General features: G+C 46.3%; 1 protein-coding gene across 1 annotated transcript in view; it reads right to left on the bottom strand.

Annotated features, from left to right (window-relative positions):
- MAP6 (microtubule associated protein 6) overlaps positions 1 to 20,950 on the bottom strand; it is a gene marked incomplete at both ends in the record, with an annotated part of 88,190 nt that overhangs the window by 29,985 nt on the left and 37,255 nt on the right. The window lies entirely within an intron of this gene.

Raw genomic sequence — 20,950 nt, 5'->3', positions numbered from 1 at the left:
AGATATATGTGTACATATATCTGATTCACTTTGTTATACAGCAGAAACTAACACACCACTGTAAAGCAAATATACTCCAATAAAGATGTTAAAAAAAAAAGGCCTCTACCAAAAAAAAAAACAACTAACCATAAAAAAAAAAAAAAGCCAGTTCTGTTCCTTCCTTTGTCATGATGAAGATGCTCTGTAACCCTGAATCTTTAAAGTTAATACTTCTCTTCAATAGCAGAGGGCTTGCTTCTTGTGCTACCTGAATCTTAACAATCTCAATCACTTTAGATGAAAATCCTTATGAAATGTCTAAATGCCTGCAGATCATAAATAAGCAAAATGTACTGAACACAACCGGATGTCACCATGGGGACTTGTGTTGGGATACATGATGTGTAAGAGAGTCTTGGTGGGTTTGGTGTGGATGGCTATTGGTCCTTACCCTAAATGATCCTTATCTGGTGTTTTTGAGTCAGTGTGTCAGTTTGCTCTTCATAGCAATCTCTCTCCTGGTTTCTAATCAGCCATATCTGATCTGTTACAGGACTGGAGAGTAGATGGTGACAGTGTTCAAAACAGGGTAAAATAGGGCTTCCCTGGTGGCACAGTGGTTGAGAGTCCGCCTGCCAATGCAGGGGACATGGGTTCATGCTCCAGTCCGGGAAGATCCCACATGCTGCGGAGCGGCTGGGCCCGTGAGCCATGGCCGTTGAGCCTGTGCGTCCGGAGCCTGTGCTCCGCAACGGGAGAGGCCGCAACACTGAGAGGCCTGCGTACCGCAAAAAAAAAACAAAAAAACAAAAAACAGGGTAAAATAAATGTCGCTGCTGATGTAGGCCACAGGGTCCATCCTGTTTGTTGAGTGCAAGACATTCAATACATAAGCTCTGTGGATCTGAGGTCTTTATCAGTGAGAAGTTGTGTTGTGGGAAAGGAAGAGCCACTGTACGAATATCTGTGGAGTGAGGCTCTCCAACACCCTCTCTCATCCTCATGGTAACTCCCTCCTTCAGGGCTCAGACATGAGTGCCACAAACAACAGGCCACAGGGGACAGTAGAGAGAGCTCAGGCTGCCAAGGAGACACACGAATTCTAGCCCTAGCTCTGCCTCTAGGTAGATGCTGAGCAGGCCTCTCCCTTCTCTGAGCCTTAGTTTCCTCATCTGTCAAAAAAAGAATTGACCAGACAATGTCCTTATAATGTCCTTCAGGCTCTGAGGGTCTCTGAGTTGATAAAGCTGGTTTGGTAACACTGAGCCGTATCCTGGTCATTTGAGCTCCTGAGGGGCACTGGCTCATGTGTGAGCAGACTGACGACAGTTTCTTAAGAGATCCTCCCGAAGCTTTAGACTTGCCTTTCCAGTGCAGTTGGACCTACTTCTAAATGCCCCACCAACTCAAACTCAGCATCCCTAGAACCAAATCATCTTGTCTCCCCTGCCAAGTTGTCTTCTCTTCTTGGATTCCCTCACTGCTCCGTTGCACTCATTCATTCATTCATTTATTCATTCATTTATAAAACATTTACTGAGTGCTTAAGGTCTGCCTGGCAGGATGAACTCAAGGTGTGGGAGAGGGAGGGACTGGAGTTTACTCCAGGACAATAAGATAGGCTCCATGAAGGAGGAGGGAGTGGGGAGCCCAGGGGAGGAGCTCCTGCACCAGCCCGGGAGTTGGGGGGTGGGTTCTGGAAGGAGTCACGGAGGTTGACAGGGAGCTGGCCGAACGTGGCGGGGCGGGTTTCCAGGCAGAATGGGGGGCATACAAAGAGGCTCACGAGAGGCCCGGCGCCCCAGGAGGACCTGCGGGCAGCTCGCGGCTGGGCTGAAGCTTGGTGGAGAAGGACAGGAGAGGCTGGGCAGGTCATGAAGGTCCTGCCAGCCACGCCAAGGGGATGGTCTGGACTGTAACAAGAAGTTGCCAGATGAGTTCAAGCCATGGATGCATGTGGCCAGATTCTTCTTGGGGAAGAGAACTTTGGTGAATGGAGACAGAGGGGGAGGGGTGGAGTGGGAGGCCAGAAGGGATGTGCAGTGAGCCGGGAGGAAAGCGGAGGCCTGAACCAGGATCGTGGCAGTGGGGATGGAACACGGCACTGAGTCGAGGGAAATGGGCGGGACTCGAACATGGTTAGGCTGAGGGAGGCCAGGCTTGGAGAGATATTTGGGTTTGTGGGTGGGGACACTACCCCATGAGCCGTGGAACCTGGGAAGAGGGGGGCTTTGGGAGGAGGGTTGAGACCCTCCTGATTCTGTTAATGGCAGCCACCTACTCGGCTTCAAGGCTGCTTGTTGACCCTCTCCTCCCCTCCTCCTCCTCCCCCCGTTCGCCTCTGTAGCCTCAACCAGTTACCATGACCCGACTTCTGAGCCATTTTGGCTCTACACACAGGCCCAGTGCTGGCCTGGGCTGCCTCTGGGGCTCGGGCCCCATTACCTGCCTGAGGCGCCAGGACTCCCTTCCTTCCTCCCACCCTCGGGCCCTGATACTTGGCCTGTATCTCCCAGTAGCCAAAGCAGTAACAACCTGACTCCCAAAATACGATGGCAGAAACCTGGATTCTCTGCTCCCACCCCTGCCTGCCTGCCTGCTTGCAGAATGAGGGCTGAGATAGGTATACACTGGCCCCAAGCACTGATTCTGGGTCATTTCTCCCAGGCCAGCTTCTGCAGCTTTCTCTCTCTCTCTCTGCAGCGGCCCCTGTGGGCTGGCAAGTGTCTCTCTGTGAGCATTGTCCATGGGACGTGTCCTTGTGGGGACAGCTTGGTCACCCTGGTCTTGAACAACTTTGGTACATCATCTTCATGTGGGATGTGTTAATGAGTCCCATAATAAGTTCACTGTACTTATAACAGGCTATTAGGTTTAAACCCAGATTCTATTACCTAGAACTTTCTTTGAACTCTCCACAAAACCTTCCCCAGCCACATGGAACAATTAATCATATGTCATAAAAAAATTATGTACCATTCATTAGTCACCTCTTATAAGCTGGAAGGTTGTTTTTGTTTTGTATATTCTCTATAATCCTTACAACAACTTTGAAAGGAAGCAGTATTATTTCCCTTTTATGAAAGAGGGTCACCAAGGCTCAGAGAGGTTAAGTGGCTTGCATAAGGCCACACAGCTGGCGAATAGCAGAGCTGATTCTCATCCCAGGTCTGTTGGGCTCCACAGCCCACATCCTTCCCACTGCACTCGGACAATGTGCTGGAGCTGCTGCGTGCTGGCGGCCCTCACTGGAGGTGCTTGTGCAGGCTCTGGCCTGCTGTCTGCAATGCTGTGGAGGGTTTATATAACACAGACTGGACAGAGAATACCTGAGCTCCCCCAGCCCTGAGATGCTCCTCCCAGAGCAGTATGGGCCACACTCTCAGGTCAGTCATGTCCAGTTCCTTTTGCCACGAGTTCATGGTCCCCTGTAACCATCAACTCCCCTTTCTGTGCAACCAGATTTCAGCTTGATCATTCATTCATTCATTTGTTTGTCATTTGCCAAACTCCAACCATGGCCATGGCATGTGGCCCACAGAGAGGAGGAAGCCAAGGCTGAGGTCTCTACAGTTTAGTGAGTCAGGGTCTGTCCATGTGTGACCCTAAGAAAAGGCAGAATGAAGCAAATGGGACAGAGCTCAGAAGGATAGAGGGAAAAGGATGCTTTATTCTGAGGGGTGAAGTGGGGAAGGGGGCACTGAAGGATGCAGATAGAGAAGTGGGTGGGGGGAATCAGGCAGCAGTGAGGTATTTGGGGCAGGTTCACAGAGCAGCTGAACCACTCAGGGAGCAGGAGGGTGGGGCTCTTGGAGGGATGGCAAGGTGACCGGGCAGGCAGGAGCTAGGAGCAGGCTGTACAGAGCCTGGAATGCCATGCCTGGATGCTAGTGGGAGGCCTGGGGAGCCGCTGAACACTTCTGAGCGAGGCAGCACTATTCCTATTCCTCCACTGACGGTGTCCTCCTCCTCTCAGACTGTCCCAATTTTAATTATTCTTCAAGGCCCAGCTCAGGGCTCTCCTCTTCCAGGAAGCCTTCCTGGATTACTCAGCCCAAAGTCTCCCAGCTCTTGGATCCTGGACCCTCTACTGTACTGTCCAACTTTGTGGTTACCTAGCAGTTTCACATTCTTTAATTCTTTCATGAGTCCGTTTGTCTCTCTTGAGGGATAAGATATATAACAGAAAATTCATGACAGAACTCTCCTTCAAGTCCAATCTCATTTGCATGGCTGCAGAGGGATATCCTTTAACTTACCCTGTATCAGACTACAGGTTAGGGACCTGGCTGGGCAAGGACCTCACCTGCATGCCAGGGCCCTTCCCTCCCCCTGGGCCATCATTCAGAGCCACACTCCATATCTTTCCTACATTATTCTCAGGATTGAAGGGTTTGGCATTCAGTAGGCATTTACTAGAAACAGCTGTTATTTGATTTCCTTTCTGGTCAGCAACTGGCCCTCCTCCTGAGCCCCTCCTGCCTGCCTAGGTGGTGCAGCGCTTGCTCCTTGGAGACAAGAGAACATCTTATGCTTCTATCCGGTGCCCATCATGCTGAAATGATGATGGTCTCACAAACTTGTCTCCTGCCTTAGCCAGAGGCCATTTTCACCAGGAACTGAGCTCTGTTTATCTGTGTTTCCCTGCTGCCCTGAGTAGCATAGAGCAAAACATCCAAGAAACATTTGGAGAATCAAAGAAAATCAAGGGTTCTGTTCTACTACAGAGACTTGTGAAGGCTGCTCACACGTGGGGTTTCTATTACCGCTTAAACCACGCGCCTAAAACCCATGAGCCGCAAGTCTTAAGTTCTTGTCGGGAAGAGTTTCCCTTATGAAAGTAAACATGCCAAGTCACCCAAGCTTCCACAGAATCCATGCTCCCTAGATTGACAGGAGGCACCTAGCGCCCCTGCTGAGTGAAGCTGCCTCAGGTGGGAAAGGGGCTGGCTGGGGGCAGCGGCACGGAGAATCAGGACAGGGAAGGAGAGGTAAACTTAACAAACACTTGCCCAACACCTACTTGTTAAAAGGCTGAGCCCTTTAAGAATCTAACCCTACTTTAGCCTTTGAACACCCTGTGTGGTCACTGTTATTCACCCCATGCTGTGTGTGAGGAACTGAGCACGGGGAAATGAAGGGACGCCAAGCCAAGCCAGTACAAGTCAGTACTGAAGGGACGCCAAGCCAAGCCAGTACAAGCCAGTACATAGTCAGGCAGTTACTGGACCGCAGTCTGCCTGACTCAAAGGCCTTGTTCTATCCGCTTCTCCACACTTGGGGGTGGGTGTGTAACCCACCTCAAGCTCATAGCGACTTTGGATCCTGGCAGCAAACACAAAAAAAGCACTGCCCTTCAGCCTGTCTGGTACACACCACAGTGAGGCTCTGGGCAAACTGGGAGGATCCACATCTGCAGGCTGCTGCGCTGACCTCCCAGAGATGTTCCTCATGCCAAGGCTTCTCCTGTATCGGGATGTAAGGAAGTCAGGGGGATAGGATGATCCAACCACATTGCCAAGGCCTCAGTGTCCCCTAGATGGACCCCATCACTTGAGGCTTAGGGCATCACTGATGTCCTAATAATCCCTGCAGGGGCAGAGAATGGGTTTGGGACTATGATGTCCCTCTGTGGGTGAGTCAACTGCACAGAGAAGTGGCTCCACTGCTATGTTCAGGTCTGGGCATAAGGACTCCTTACAGGACTCCGCTGATGGCCCCTGTGTGCTGGAGAAACCTACGGAGGGGAGCCTGGGCCGGCCCCCAGGCCCCAGCCAGGGATGGCGGAGACAGGCCCGGTGTGAGCCGTCTCGGTGTGTGGGGACTTGGTGGACAAGATGTTCCTGGGCTGCTCCCTCGGGACCTTCAAATCACAGCATAATCACGCTTAGAGCAGCTGCTGAAGTAGAGCTTTTGGATTGTGCTGACCAGGCAGAGTTTTTAAAGGAGTCAACAAATGCTCTACCTTCACCTCCTCCTGTCCAGCCCCTGTGCCCACCTCACCTGGGCCCTCAACACCTCCTCTCCCTGGACCACAGCATCAGGATCCTGGTCCCCATCTCCTCACTTGGAGCCACCCAAGACGTGCTGCAGGATAAATCTGCTCGGCTGTGAGCACACTCTCCCCTATGGGAACACCTTAGCAGTTCCCAGTGTCCTAAAGGACCAAGTCCCAGCTAAGGTCCCTTCTAGTTGCCACGTGTCACGATTCCTTAGGATGATAGGCAGAGCCCTGTGACTTGGCCCCAAGTGACCATTCCAGCCTCATTTCTCTATCTTCATCAGTCATCCGCATCATCACTGAGCAAGTGTTTTCTGCATGCCAGGTTCTCTGACTGCACTGTCTTATGCTGTCCTCACGACACTGTGCCACGGGTACCGTCACCGACTCTGCCCAGGAGGACTCCACACCGCCCTTCCCCAGACACAGACTGCACTTTCCTGCTGTGCTGTTCCCCTTCCTGGCACGCTATTCCGTCCACGCCTCCAGTTGCTGAAGCATTACATGACCTTCCGTGACAGGATCCAGTGCTCTCCCCTCCAGGGAGTCCCCAGACCCACTGCTGAATCAGGCCTTCCTCCTCTGACCTTCATCTCTTGGTAGCACTCACTGTCCTCCAGCTTGTCCTAGGCCACCTGTGTAGATATCTTCCTTCCCTCCCAGACTGTGCCCTTGTTGAAGGTCAGGACTGTCTTTCTGCATCTGTGTACTCCTCACTGTGCCCTGGACAGGGATTCAGAATGCAGCCTCCACCTCACCCCTGTGAACAGCTAAACAGGAAGTCCCTGGGCTGCCCCAGCCAGGCAGGGGGCATAAAGTTGCTACACGAGCATCTCATGGCATATATACCACTTCTCATAGTATGTCCACAAATTCCTTGACATTCTTCCCTTAGGTGGAGTTTAATTCCCCGCCCCTTGAATGTGATTGGACTTAGTGACTTGCTTCCAACAAACAGAATACGGTGGAAGTGATGGTATGTAGCACCCGAGACTGCACCACAAAGTCATTGTAGCCTCGTCCTTGCTCTCCCTCTCTTGGATCACTCAGCCTGGGGACAGCATGCTGCCACGTCACGAGGACACTCAAACAGCCCCTAGGGAGAGGTCCATGTGGCAAGGAACCGAGCCTCCTGCTAAAAGCCATATGAGTGACCCATCCTGGAAGTGGACCCTCAGCCCCAGGCAACCGTTCAGGGGACCTCACAAGAGACCCTGAGCTAGAACTCCCCAACTAAGCTGTTCCTGGATTTCTGACCCTCAGAAGCTGTCTGAGATCATTAACGTTTGTGGGCCTAAGCTGCTAAGTTTTGGAGTAATCTGTTACATAGCAATAAATTCTAATACAGACTCCAATCAGAAATTATTCTTCCCATCGAAAGGAGTTTTAAAAACCCAGGGTTCAGGTCAGCAAGGCAGAGAGCACTGGTGTGAGCAGAGCCCAGGAAGTTCAAGTTCCCAGCAGAGCTGTGGCATCAAGTGAATAGAGACAGTCATGCTCCTGTTGTAAGAACCTGAGGGGGAACATTTTGCAGCCTTCACTAGAGGTAGCAAAGCCTCCTATGCAGCAAAGCTGGTTAAGAAATACGTGCCTGGGGGCCTGGTCACAAGCAGAAACAAAGAAACTCAGGCCCTTACAGGAGAAAATGATGCCTCAGTGCACACAGCACATGCCAGGGCTCAGGGAAGCACAGGCCGAGGGCAGGGAAGTGGGAACAAGCATAGAACCTGGGCCAGAAGAGAGTCGGTGGTTCCCTGGCAAGAACACAGGCTCTGGAATAAAATAAACCTGGGTGCCATCTTGGCTCTAACCCTCCAGTCAGTCCCTCACTTGCTCTGAACTTCAGTGAGCTCATTTGGAAAGGATTTGCTCAAGGCCTGTTTCACAGGATTGATGTGGGGTTAAATGAGAACGTATTAGTTGCAGAAGACCTGAACATCAGAATGACCAAGTCTATGGTGGATAACTGTATCATAATGTATTTGGTTTTCATTACAGAGTCACGTGCTCAAGAAAAATGATTGAACATCTTCATTGCAGTCACGAAGCTGGAAATGCAGTGTGAAAGCCAGATGCTGCTCCAGCCTCACTGACCTTGCAATTAGTGGGAAGGTCTAAACAATTACACAGGCATCAAATATCTGTCCAGCTATTGTTTTTTCTGACCACTGCAGTCAACAGTTTGGTGCCCAATGTGGACAAAATTTGGACAGAAGCTTCCAGTGGCAGGTTCATTTCTGAATGCACTTCACGTTAGACTTGAACAAAGTAGCATTCAATGAATGCCTGATTAATTGAATCTCCAATACTGAGGGCCCACTATAAGCAGATGTTCACTCCTTAAGGCCTTGTCCCACTTAAGCACATTTTCTTGCCGTAACTCAAGGGGAGATATTGAAAGAGCAGTTACAGAGGGAGAGACTGAAGACAGGAGAGAGCTGGGTGATTGATGAAGCCAGGTCTCAGAAGAGGAAGGGGGGAGGCATCAGGAGAATGCAGAGAGGGTTTGGCTTTGGAGAGACGGTGTTGTAAAAGAAGAGAATAGAGGCTGGTCCTTCATTTCTCATTTGGAAAAGCCTGACATTTACAAGAAACAATGAAACAGAAGTATAGAAGGACAATTTTACTGCTGTGAAGAATATCTACATGTGTTAATTAGTACAAATCACCTCTTGACAGAAGTGGAGTCTTAGAATAATAGATTATTGCCAACTACAATCATATATAAATTCTACTTCTCTGCCCATAAGCCCCAGATTTATTTATTATGTGTCTAAGTCCTTGGGAAAGATACTTCTTTCCCCACTCTCTTGACAATGAAATTTTCAACAACATTCCTCAACTGCTTTATGAAGGAAGAAAACCACCCTTTTAAATCTTAATGGTTTAAAATCTTCCTGTAGATTTTCATCAGTAATTTATGTTGCCATGGAAACATTGTCTTTGTTCAAAAATCATGTCCACACTTGTTATATTAAAGTGTTCTAGAAGAAGGGAAGCAGGCCCCCTATTGAACTCAGGTGGAAGCAGTCAGCGAATGCTGTCGGTTGCCAAGCTATTGTCAGGAGTTGGTTAAAGGAAGTAGGGTTTGTAGATTAAAAAGAAAAGAACATCCCTGGGCCTGGTGGGTTGCAGGGGGCTTCGAGAGGCTTCTCTCTCCTTCTAGGGGGAGTGGATGATTGCTTCTTCCCGCTAGAGATGACTGGGTCAAGAGAGGAGTTTTATGATCTATGCATGTATATGTACTGCATGCATCTTTCAGCTTCTTTTGTGTGAAAGGGAATCTTATAGAGAATGCCAACATTCTAATCATTTAGGATTGCTCTTCTTATCCATTAAAACCCAATAAACACATGCACACCATGTGTGAGTTTTTTTTGAAATGAGGAAAGCACACACTGGGCAAAAAACTTGTCAGTATATAAGGTTTGAAGCTTATCGAATGTGAACGGAGAATGAGAGGAAAAGAATCCTCCTTTCCCTTCCATGGAAAGATCTAGCATGGGCATCAGTTGGCAATGACAGGTGTCGGGACGTGGGTTCCCCTCATTAGGTAAATGGCTCATTCTGCAGCTAACTGCTGCCCCAGTCTGTCACGGGCTGCATGGGGCTCACAGGCCCCCGTGCACCTGGGAAACAGTGCCTCACACAGAGAAAGCCATGTGCACGATATATATGAGTATGATATATATGAATTATGAGTACAGATAGTTAAAAATGAAAACTGCTCAAAGTAGGAGTCAGTTTGATTCTACACAAATTAATTTAGGTTGCAGTGTCTAGCAGGCACTACGCTAGGAACTGTCGGGAAGAAAAAGGGTCCAAAATAAGAAACCTACAGTTGGCAGAGGTGGAGGATAAGAGTGGGGGAACGTGGTAGTTAAAGTAAGTGCACATACAAATACACCTCACGTAGAAAAGAGTAAGAGCTAGATGAGAGGTTATAAGAAAATTACAGTTCCCCTTCCCTGCTTGCCAGCCCCCACTTTCACATTATTGTCTGTGTTTATTATTCGCAGGAATGCAGGGGTTGTTGCGCTACAAGACCATAGTTATCTGGTTGAGGCTGCTCTCTTCTGGATGTTTGGGTCCCCAAGGACCTGTGTCCATTACTTGCAGAAAGATGGTTCCTAAGACAGGAAATGGGAACACTGCGAGTTGCCCTGAAAGGGGGGAAAGAGTGCTGCCTCCTTCTGGGTAAACCTAGAATTCTGGGAGGCCACTCCTATGAGATGATCTATAAAAAGTGCCAAGGACATTGTATGATACATCCAGTGAAGTGCTCAATAAATCCAGGTTTCCTCAGTCTTTGCTCTGTGTATAGGAGGGACTTGATGAATTTTTTTTAAACAAATAAAGCTGGTGCTGAAGATAATATCATTTTATGACTTCTTGAGACCTATGCTAATTTACTCTTTGAAGTGTAGCTCCATTACAAGGAAATACTAGGAACAGCTTTGCGTCATTAAACTTGACAATATAGATGAAATGGACAAATTCTTAGAAAGATGCAAATCACAAAAGCTGACTCAAAAAAGAAATAGAAAATCTGAATAAATGTATATCAAGTAAAGAAATGAATTAGTCACTTAAAGTCTTTCCACAAAGAAAATCCAGCCCCTGGTGATCTTCTATCAAGCATTAGAATTAAAATTCATATTGTTGAATTCTATCAAATATTAAGGAACAAATAAACACCCAGCCTAGGGCTTCCCTGGTGGCACAGTGGTTGAGAGTCCGCCCGCCGATGCAGGGGACGCGGGTTCGTGCCCTGGCCTGGGAAGATCCCACATGCCGCAGAGCGGCTGGGCCCGTGAGCCATGGCCGCTGAACCTGCTCGTTTGGAGCCTGTGCTCCGCAACGGGAGAGACCACAACAGTGAGAGGCCCGCGTACCACAAACAACAACAACAAAAAACCCAAAAACACCCAGCCTAACAATCTCTTTTCAAAATAGAGGACGAGAGAACACTTCCTAACTCATTTTAAGATGGGTAAAATCACGTATTACCCTGATACCAAGCCAGTCAAACGCGTTTTAAGAAAACTACAGGCCAATATTACTCATGAATATAGATATTAAAACCCTTAACAAAAGATTAGCAAATCAAATCCAGCAACATATAAGAAGGTTTAACAAGTGAAGTTTATCCTAGGAATGCAAGCTTGGTTTAAGATACAAAAAAATTAATGTAATATGCCATTTTCATAGAATAAAGAACAGAAACCATATGATCATCTTAATAGATACAGAAAAAATGTTGGACAAAATCTAACACCTTTTCATGATTAAAAAAATCTCAGCAAACTAGGAATAGAAGGGAACTTCCTCAACCTAATAGAGGACATCTACAAAAACCCTACAACTACTATCATACTCTATGGTGAAAGACTTAATGCTTTCCCCTTAAGATCAGGAAAAAGGCAAGGATGTCCACTGTTATCACTTTTATTCAACATTGTAGTGGAGGCCATAGCCAGTATAATAAAGCAAGATAAAGAAATTAAAGGCATATAGATTAGAAAAGAAGAGTAAAACTGTCATTATTTGCATATAACATGATCTTGTACTTAGAAAATCATCAGGAATCTACAAAAAGTTCTAGAACAAATGAGTGAGTTTAGCAAGGTTACTGGATACACAATGAATATACAAAAATTAATTGTATTTCTATAGACTAGTCTCAGACAACAGGAAAATTAAAAATTTAAAAATCCATTCACAACAGCATCAGAAAGAATAAAATGCTGTGGAATAAGTTTAACAAAAGAAGTGCAATGCCTGAACACTGAAAACTACATAATATTGCTGAGAGAAATTGAAAACCTAAACAAATGAAGTCATATACAATGTTCATAAATTTGAGGATTTAATATTGCTAAGATGGCAAATCTAGAAATTGATCTATAAATTTCAAAGCAAATATTATCAAGATCTCAGCAGGACTTTTTTTTTTTTTTTTTTTTTTTTTTTTTTTTTTTTTTTTTTTTTTTTTTTGCAGTACGCGGGCCTCTCACTGTTGTGGCCACTCCCGCTGCAGAGCACAGGCTCCGGACGCGCAGGCCCAGCGGCCATGGCTCACGGGCCCAGCTGCTCCGCGGCATGTGGGATCTTCCCAGACCGGGGCACGAACCCGTATCCCCTGCATCGGCAGGCGGACTCTCAACCACTGCGCCACCAGGGAAGCCCTCAGCAGGACTTTTTGTAGAAAATGACAAGCTGATTTTAAAATTTATATAGAAATACAGGAGATCTAGAATTGATAAAAATTTTTTGAGAAAGAAAGTCTGAGTATTTATATTTCCTTATTTCAAAACTTATTATGAAACTATAGTAATCAAGTATGTTACTGGCATAAAAGTAGACACATAGATCTATGAACAAAATAGAGTTCAGAAATTGATCTTTGTATACAGTAGTGTGTTGAAGCTGGCCTATCCTGGCTTACAGAGCTGACTGTCAAATTTTCAGGCATTTGGTGAGCTGATTGTTAAACTATTGGTAGCTTGAAATGAGCCATGTAAGAGTATTCATACCAGGAAATTGGCCAACACTACAAATTAAGCCCCTTCTTTTTCCCAGAGAGTTAGTTGTTAAACATTTACCATCATACCATTGTTCACATATATGGTCAATTTATTTTTGACAAAGGTGCTAAGGTAATTCAATGGAGGAAAGGATAGTCTTTTCAACAAATGGTGCTGGGAAAACTGGATATCTATATGGAAATAAAATTAATCTCAACCACTACTTCACACCACACACAAGATTTCTCAGATATGACACAAAAGGCAAAAACAATAAAATTTAAAAAATGATAAATTCAATTCATCAAAAATAACATTTTTAGTCTTCAAAAGATACCATTAAGGCAAGGAAAAGACAAATCATAGTCTAAAAGAAAATATTTGCAAAACATATACCTGATTAAAAATTTGTATCCAGAATATATAAAGATCTCTTAAAACTCAATAATAAAAGACAATCAACCCAATTTTAAAATGGGAAAACTACTGATAGACACTTTACTAAAGAAGATATACAAATGGCAAATAAGTACATGAAAAGATGGTCAACACCATATTTTAAGGGGAAATACAAATTAAAACCACAATGAAATACCACCATACTCACTAAAATGGCTAAAATAAAGATCACTGACTACACTAAATGTTGTCAAGAACGTGGAGCAACTGGATCGATCTCTCGTACATTGCTGATGGGAATGTAAAATGGTACAGCTACTTTGGAAAAAAATTGTTTTTAAATTAACCATACACTTACAACATGTCTCAGCAATTCTATTCCTAAGTACCAAGGAGAAATGAAAATATACATCTACAAACAATTGATACACAAATGTTAATAACAGTATTATTCATGGTAGCCAAAAAGCTAGAAACAACCCAAATATTCATCAACCAATAAATGAATAAAGGAAATGGTAAATCCACAAAACAGAATAACACTCAGCAATAATAAGGAATGAACTAACATGGGTGAATCTCAAAAGTATCATGCTAAATGAAATAGCCAGACAGAAGATATGACATATATGATTTTGTTTATATGAAATTGACAGAAAAGGCAAATTATAGAAACAGAAAGATCAATGGTTGCCTAGGCCCGGGAGTGGGAGGGAGGACTGATTGTAAATGAGCGGGACAGATGACAATATTCTAACACCATCTTTCAGGGATGGTTGCCCCGATGCATAAATTTACTAGATCTCATCAAACTGTACTTAAAAGGGGTTAATTTTATGTTATGTAAACTATAACTCAATAAAGCTGTTAAAACATCCAGCTGTCTTGTCTTCTTTCCTGACATCCCTCCCCTTGTAGGGAGCTGATCCCCTCCTCCTTTAGTGCCCTGGGGCTTCCCTGTACCAGCATCTTTGTCTGGTTGCTCACACTGCATTCTTGGCTGTTTCCAAGCCCATCTGGGAGGCCTGGGAGGACAGCCAGGGCTTCCAAGCCCTCTCTGTGTCCCAGGTGCCTGGTTTGGAGGCTGGAACGTTTGATCATTCGCCCAGTCAGTGTTGCTGAACACGTAAATAAACACCCTTGTCTTTAGTTTTTTAATTGTAAAAGTAACACGTGGCAGTTACAATTAGTTGTCTACTATTCTTTTTCCTATTAATTGGTATGAATCTCTATAAGTATTAGAGATAAAAATAAGACATAATATTTCTTTGCCACTGTGTTTCCCAGCTTGTCTTTTGCCTACCTCTCTATGGCTCTATCTATGTCTATGCAAATCCCAGCTTACATAACAGTGACCTACTAGGGCCCCCTGTTTGGACTAGAGCCCTGCTGCTCGGGGCCTCAGGGTGTTTAGACAAGTCCATGATGAGAGACCGCAGTGTTCCACAGCAGTCTCCTGAGCATCACTGGAAAGCTGTGTACATAAGGCCTGAGGAGGGACAAGAGTCAGCGTGACTTCCTCACTTGTGGCTACATCCATATATAAGCTTTAAATTTGCACATGGCCTATTCTATCAATCTTTTCCTTTATCCTTTTACTCTTGAGGTTAAAAACCTTTAAAAACTCTTCTCTATGCCATAATCATATAAATATTTACTATAGTTTCTTCTTTATGTATTTATTTTTTACCTTTAAATCTTAAGCCATTTGGGAATATATTACTATTTTCATGTAGACTGCCAAAACAGAGAAAGAATCACAGTACCCACTATTGTCAAGGATGTGGGGAAAGTGTAGCCTGGCCCAGTGCAGCAGGTCACTACAGTAACTGCAGGGCCCAGCAGAGGGATTGGAACATCATAAGTATTTGTTGAATTTGTGAATTAGTGAATGAGGCCTTTAAAATTGCTATCCTTTGATCTAGCAATTCCATTTCTAGGAACTTGCCATAAAGAAACAACTGGACAAGAAAGTATTTTTTTCAAGTATCACAAACTCTGGATTATCATCATGTGTGAAGGCTGCAAATCAATCCTCTCTTTGGAAATACGAATGCATTCCAAGTCTGACAGTGCTGGAGCACAGCTAAATCTCAGAAATTATTAAATAATATTTAGCCTAACAATATTAAATAAGTGATCTCCATGATGCCATTTTTCGTGCATTTGATGTCAGTGTGTTTCTTGTTGCTAATGATCCATTGGAAGCGGTACCCCTTAAATTCTGCCTTTGACTGCCTATGCTCCATCTTGTCTGAGGTCAGGGGAACTCTGGGATGTATCAGGGAAAGAGCAGCCTGGCAGGAAAGGGGTGGGCAGTCGGGTGAGTGAATTAAGGACTTCATTTACCCAGGCAGACTAAACTTTATGGCTTCAATATCATTCTTTCTTTTTACACGGTAAATTTACTTGCAGGAGGTCTTTCAGCAACTTCTAGGTCTGAGGAAGCAAGAGACATCCTCAGAGGCATCAGAGTCTGAGAAAACGTGAGCCTGTTTTCAGGCCACACAATCTGGTGGGGCTTCCTCAAAACTGGGGTCGAGAATTGCTTCATGACGCTGCAGCGTAGAACTCAAGTCTTGTTTGTCACTTGCCTGGGTCAGGGACCAGCGTGACAGTGATTTGGTGTGGCAGGCGCCTTCAGAGGCTGGTTGCTAAGGGGCCAGAGAAGGGCTAGGGCTGCATTACATCCTTCTTCCTCTCTGTTCCAGGGGCAGGAGGAATTTACACGTTCGCTCTTCAACCATCAGTGCAGCCCTTAAGGCTGGAGGTTCCCTGAGTCTCAGATTGGGGCAACAATTTACTTGGGGTGTGTCTGTCAGTCAGGGCCAGATTTGAGCCCAGGTCTGTTCAACTCCACATTTCAACTCCATAAGCTGCCCTGTGAAACCCGAAACACTCCCATTACTCTGTGTGTTGCGCAGGCCCGTCCTTACCTGGAATTTTTTTCTTCCCCCCTTTGACTGGGGAAACCGCTATGTCAAGATGCAACTCAAATACAGGCCCCAAAAGAGGTCAGGAAAAGGTCTGCATTCCTGAGACGGGCACGTGTTGGGATGGGACTAGATCCTGCCTGACCCCTGGCCACATCCCGGTCAGCAAACGTGATTGAACCCAGCACCTCGCACACAGCAGGCACCCAAACAATATTTCAAGTCCTGTTTCATGCCTCTGAGCCTCTGCTAGCTCTCTGTTCAATAGGCACACGTGAAGTATCCCTGAGTAAGGTGAAGTATGAACTTGCATTTCAGGAACTTTCTGCAGAAGCCCCATCAACACAAGAAAGCAAAGGTGAATGGCGGGGCCTGAGGAGGGCAAGTGCTCTGGAGCTGAAGGTCCCACAGAGGAATCTGAGGGGGTTCAGAAGGTGAGTAGGGGTTTTCAGAGAAGGGGAGGCACTGACATTTCTGGAAGAAGCATTGAAATTCCTGCAATCCTTTCCCCCTCTGAGCTTTCCAGGGCCCTTGATAGGAAGGAGATCCCATCCATAAACTCATGAACATTGTCTATGAACAGAGCCATCTTAGCAGCATCCTCCCCCAGGAGCCTGGAATGGTAGGTTCTAGCTGATAAGGTCACAAGCTTTCAGCTGGGCAAGCAAAGCCCTTCAGAACACCTAGTCTTTGGGGGAAGCAATTAATATTTCATAGGCAGCCTCCTTCAGATCAGTGCCCTGCGTTCTCTATCTGACACACTGAGCAGGTCATCAGCCTGGCGACTGAGGGGGAGAGAAGGGATGTGTCGGGCCCACAGTGAGCCACGTGCTTCACAAAAACACGCTCTCACCTAAATCCTCAGGCAGGCAGAGGACTCCCACCCCAGCCCCACAGCACATCCTCTCTGCTGCCTTCGTCTCTCGACAAGCCTGCCTCCCCCTCTAACTGGAGGTTCTTGAAGGAAGGAGCTGTGTCGCCAGAGCTGAGCCCAGGGCCAGGCACAGAGCAGACACTCAGAAAAGGCTTGTTGGGTGAACACAACTGCATGAGAACCACAGAGCAGCAGAGCCAGACAGGCACCTGGAGACTCTCACCTTACTTTACAGCAGAGGATTACATGAGGGGCAGTGGAGGCAAAGAAGGTGGAGAGGTGAGGTGGGAACACGTACTGGACTTGGACTTGACTCTGGAGGCAGCAGGAGTCACTGGAGACTTGGGAGCGGGGGAGTGATGTGATGACGTGGCCTGGGAGGTACTTTGGTGGGGTGACTCAGGCCACCTGGGGACAATGAGGGGTTGGGGATATGGAGGGACTGAAGCTGCAGATTCAGGTACGTTTTAGTTAATGATGACAGCATTACAAACTTAGTGTCAACTCTGCTAACAAATTATTGAATTCCCCACTTAGTGCCTACAGCACTTATAAGATGGTTTTCCTCTGCTGAGGGCCTGCGGTGTGCCAGATGCTTTGCACTCATTTCATCCTCAGAGCTACCTTTTCAGATAGACGTGATTACCTTCCATTTTAAGGGTGAGGACAGGACGCTCAGAGAGGTGAAGTGAGTGTCTAAGGCCTCAGAGAGCCTGGGGGCCAGGCACTGTGTCAGCCCCTGGGGAGAGAGAATAAGGCGCTCCCCTTCGAGTGAGGGCGGAGGAGAAAGATAAGCAGCCTTGAGACCTGTGGTATGGGAGGTGCTGTAACCAAGAAACACAGGGGCTGGGAGGCCAGAGCAGGGCTCTAATCGCTCTTAGCGGGTGACGGATGAAGTCTTATTGTGACAGGTGACAGGAGAAATGCATCACAAGTTGGAAACAGCCCATCATCCTATTAGTACTTCTGTTTTTTTGGAGCAAAACCAGGCTATGCAAAACCGAAAAAGAAATAACTCAAAGCAGAAGGAAAAGTATGCAGAGCATCACTGCATGAGATTCAAAAGTCATCTTCACGCTTATAATCATTTAACACAGAGGCTCCTGCGTGTGATTTCCCAGCAATGGGATGAGCCCTGTCTTTCTGCTGCAGGAAACTCCAGGGCCATTAGGGGAGTCCCAGGGATCGTGGGAGAGAGATGGCTGACAATCCAGCAGCGGATGGCCTCACACAGGCCCACCACTTAATTATGAGGGACAGTGTAAGAGAGACACAAGTCAGGGGTGGTGGGGGACAGGGCATCTAGGGTGCTTCTGCAGGAGAGCCACCATCAAAGGGGGTCAGGAACTGAGACACCCCCAAACAGCCACTACTCTGCACATGTGGCCGTGCCTGGATGTCCCATTTGTGTTCCTATGTGTGTGCGTGTGTACGCTCTGGCCAAACAGTAAGAGGAGGGAGGGTTGGCAACAAAAGGACATGAAAATGAGGAATTTCCCCACTTAGAGATTGATTTGCTTTGAGATTGATCATGATAATGGTGATGGCAGTGCAGGCAGCTCACATCACAGAGAACCTTCTCAGTGCCAGGGACCGTAGGAAGTTCATTTTGTGCGTTCTCTCATAGGTCACAGAGCACCTATGAGGCTAAGTGCTCTTGTTATCATTCTCGTTTCACAGATGAGGGAACAGGAGCTGAGGGTGTTAAGTGTCACGACCTTGGCTAGCAATAAGTGGAGTTGCTGGAGGTCCTTTATCAAGGGACCTGCAGGCTGAGATCCACGTGATGAGTGGGGGTCTCCAGAGAACCCCGCACGGCGCCCACCAGAGAGAGTCCACCCCACACAGCTGCCAGTCCGGACAGCACCGGTCACCACGACTGCGCCAGTCCAGGCTAGAACCCTCCTGCTCCCCTCCCGTGGCTCTCGCTCCCTGAACACCAACCTGGGCAGATGGAGTGCTGGAGGAGGGGAGCAGGACAGGTGGGACATAAGCCCCACAACAGACTTCCGCTCTGGAGCAGGCAGAGCTGCAGGAGGGGAAGAGCCTTAACTTGAACTAGATTGACCCTTTTACTACAACTTGGGAACTGGACTTTTTTTTTTTTTTTTTTTTTTGCATTACGTGGGCCTCTCACTGCTGTGGCCTCTCCCGTTGCGGAGCACAGGCTCCGGACGCCCAGGCTCAGCGGTCATGGCTCACGGGCCCAGCCGCTCCGCGGCATGTGGGATCTTCCCGGACCGGGGCACGAACCCGTGTCCCCTGCATCGGCAGGCGGACTCTCAACCACTGCGCCACCAGGGAAGCCCGGGACTGGACTTTTTAATGACTGAAGGACTTTCATTCACTGAAATCTGATGTACAAGTGATGGGACTTGCCCCAAATTTCATGCCAGGGTACGGGAAGAACTTGTCCCAGAATAGATTTGAAGGGAGAGTGGAGGCAAAGCTAAAGTCGCCTTACTATTCTGTCCTACCCTATGAGTTACAATTAGTGAAAGCCTACTGTGTGCCAGAAGCTTTCATAGTTGATTCACACCCTTGATCTAATTTAATCTCAAACCAATCCTTCAAGATAGAAGTTACTATTCCTATTTTACACATTAGAACATGGAGGCTCAGAGAAGAAAAGTGCCCCATCTGAAGTCACAGAGCTGGCAGGTGCCAGTGCCGGGGCCCAGACTCACAGGGACTCCACCCCAGGACCTTTCTCCCATGTCTTTGCTCCGGACGCTGGCAGGTCAACCTGAGCCGAAGAAAGTCGGGATGGGAGAGCTTCTTTGACATTCTGAATCACAAGTACATTTATTCTGCATTAGTTCTGCTCTCACTCAATAAAGACTTCACTACAAAGGATAAAAGGCTTTGGTCTAAATACTAAGTGACTCAAATGTATTTTAAAATTTTGAGACCAAAGGGATTGGAAAGGAAACAGTTTATTCTGAAGACGCCATCACCTGATTGGCTGTCAAAGGATTACCATAAACGGCAGGAGTCACAACCAGGTAAAACAATGAGAGAGGCTGGATTTGGATCTGGATCTGCATTCAAGTTGTGAAACAAGGCTGGAGCTATACTGGCAGGGGTGTGCTGGGGTTCTATGGAGTGAGCTCTTATTATAGGACAGGAGAGAATAGGAGGGGAACGACGGCTGACGGGGGAGAAGAGAAGTCAGGGAGAGTAAATCTCGCTGACACAGGAGCAAGAGTCCCGATTCTTGCTCATAAGATAAATATTTAATTTTAATATCTGCTGTTAATACATTATAATTATCCACAGAAAGGAGCTCTCTAGAGAAAGGCAAAGACCAGGATCTACCTTAGAGAAGATGTCTCACAAAAACACATGGCTGAATTTCAGTCTGTGTGTGTGTGAGAGTGTGCCCGCCCTGTTGTAATTATAATCACTACCACTGTCTTGTCATTGTTTTCATCACAGCTGATCTTTCTGTCTCACCCGCTCCCTGAAATCTGCCTGCCAGAGTCAGAGAATGAGCAGGTGACTGGGCTCACACCTCCCACCTTTGCAGGTGAATCTCATGCCTTTGTCTGGTTTTGGTAACAGGTAACACTGGCTTTATAGAATGAATTGTGAAGAGCTCTTTCCTCTACTATTTTTTGGATGAGTTTGTGAAGGATTGGTATTGATTCTTGTTGAACATTTGGTAGAATTCACCAACTGATTTATTTATTTATTTATTTTTGGTAACCCACTGCACCTGGCACAGAATTGATATTCATTAAAGGATATTGAAAAACAGAGAAAAAACTAGTGGGGAGACAGAAGAGAGAGGGGCAAAATAGGGGCAGAGGATTAAGAGGTACAAGCTACTATGTATAAAATAAATAAGCTACAAGGGTATATTGTACAGCACAAGGAATACAGCCAATATTTCATAATAACTATGAATGGAGTACAGTCTTTAAAAATTGAGAATCACTATGCTGTACATCTGAAACATATAATATTGTACATCAACTACACCTCTATAAAAACTTTTTAACTTAAAAAAAGGGATATTGAAGAAATGAATCTGTTTCTATAATTTTGCATCTTATAAAATTTATTATAAATATTTTACTTAAATATGTAAGAGGCTACTTGATACATCATAGAATATTACACAAGTCCAGAATGGAGGCCATTTTCCAAACTATTTATACCAGGACTTGAATTTTATAGTTGTGACCTACAATCAGTCCTAAAAATAAACTCCCTCAAATTCCTCTGACTG

Source organism: Hyperoodon ampullatus (assembly GCF_949752795.1).
Source record: "Hyperoodon ampullatus genome assembly, chromosome: 7".
Taxonomy (NCBI): domain Eukaryota; kingdom Metazoa; phylum Chordata; class Mammalia; order Artiodactyla; family Ziphiidae; genus Hyperoodon; species Hyperoodon ampullatus.
The sequence above is the reverse complement of the archived record's forward strand: the minus strand, read 5'-3'. Positions and strand labels throughout refer to the sequence as shown.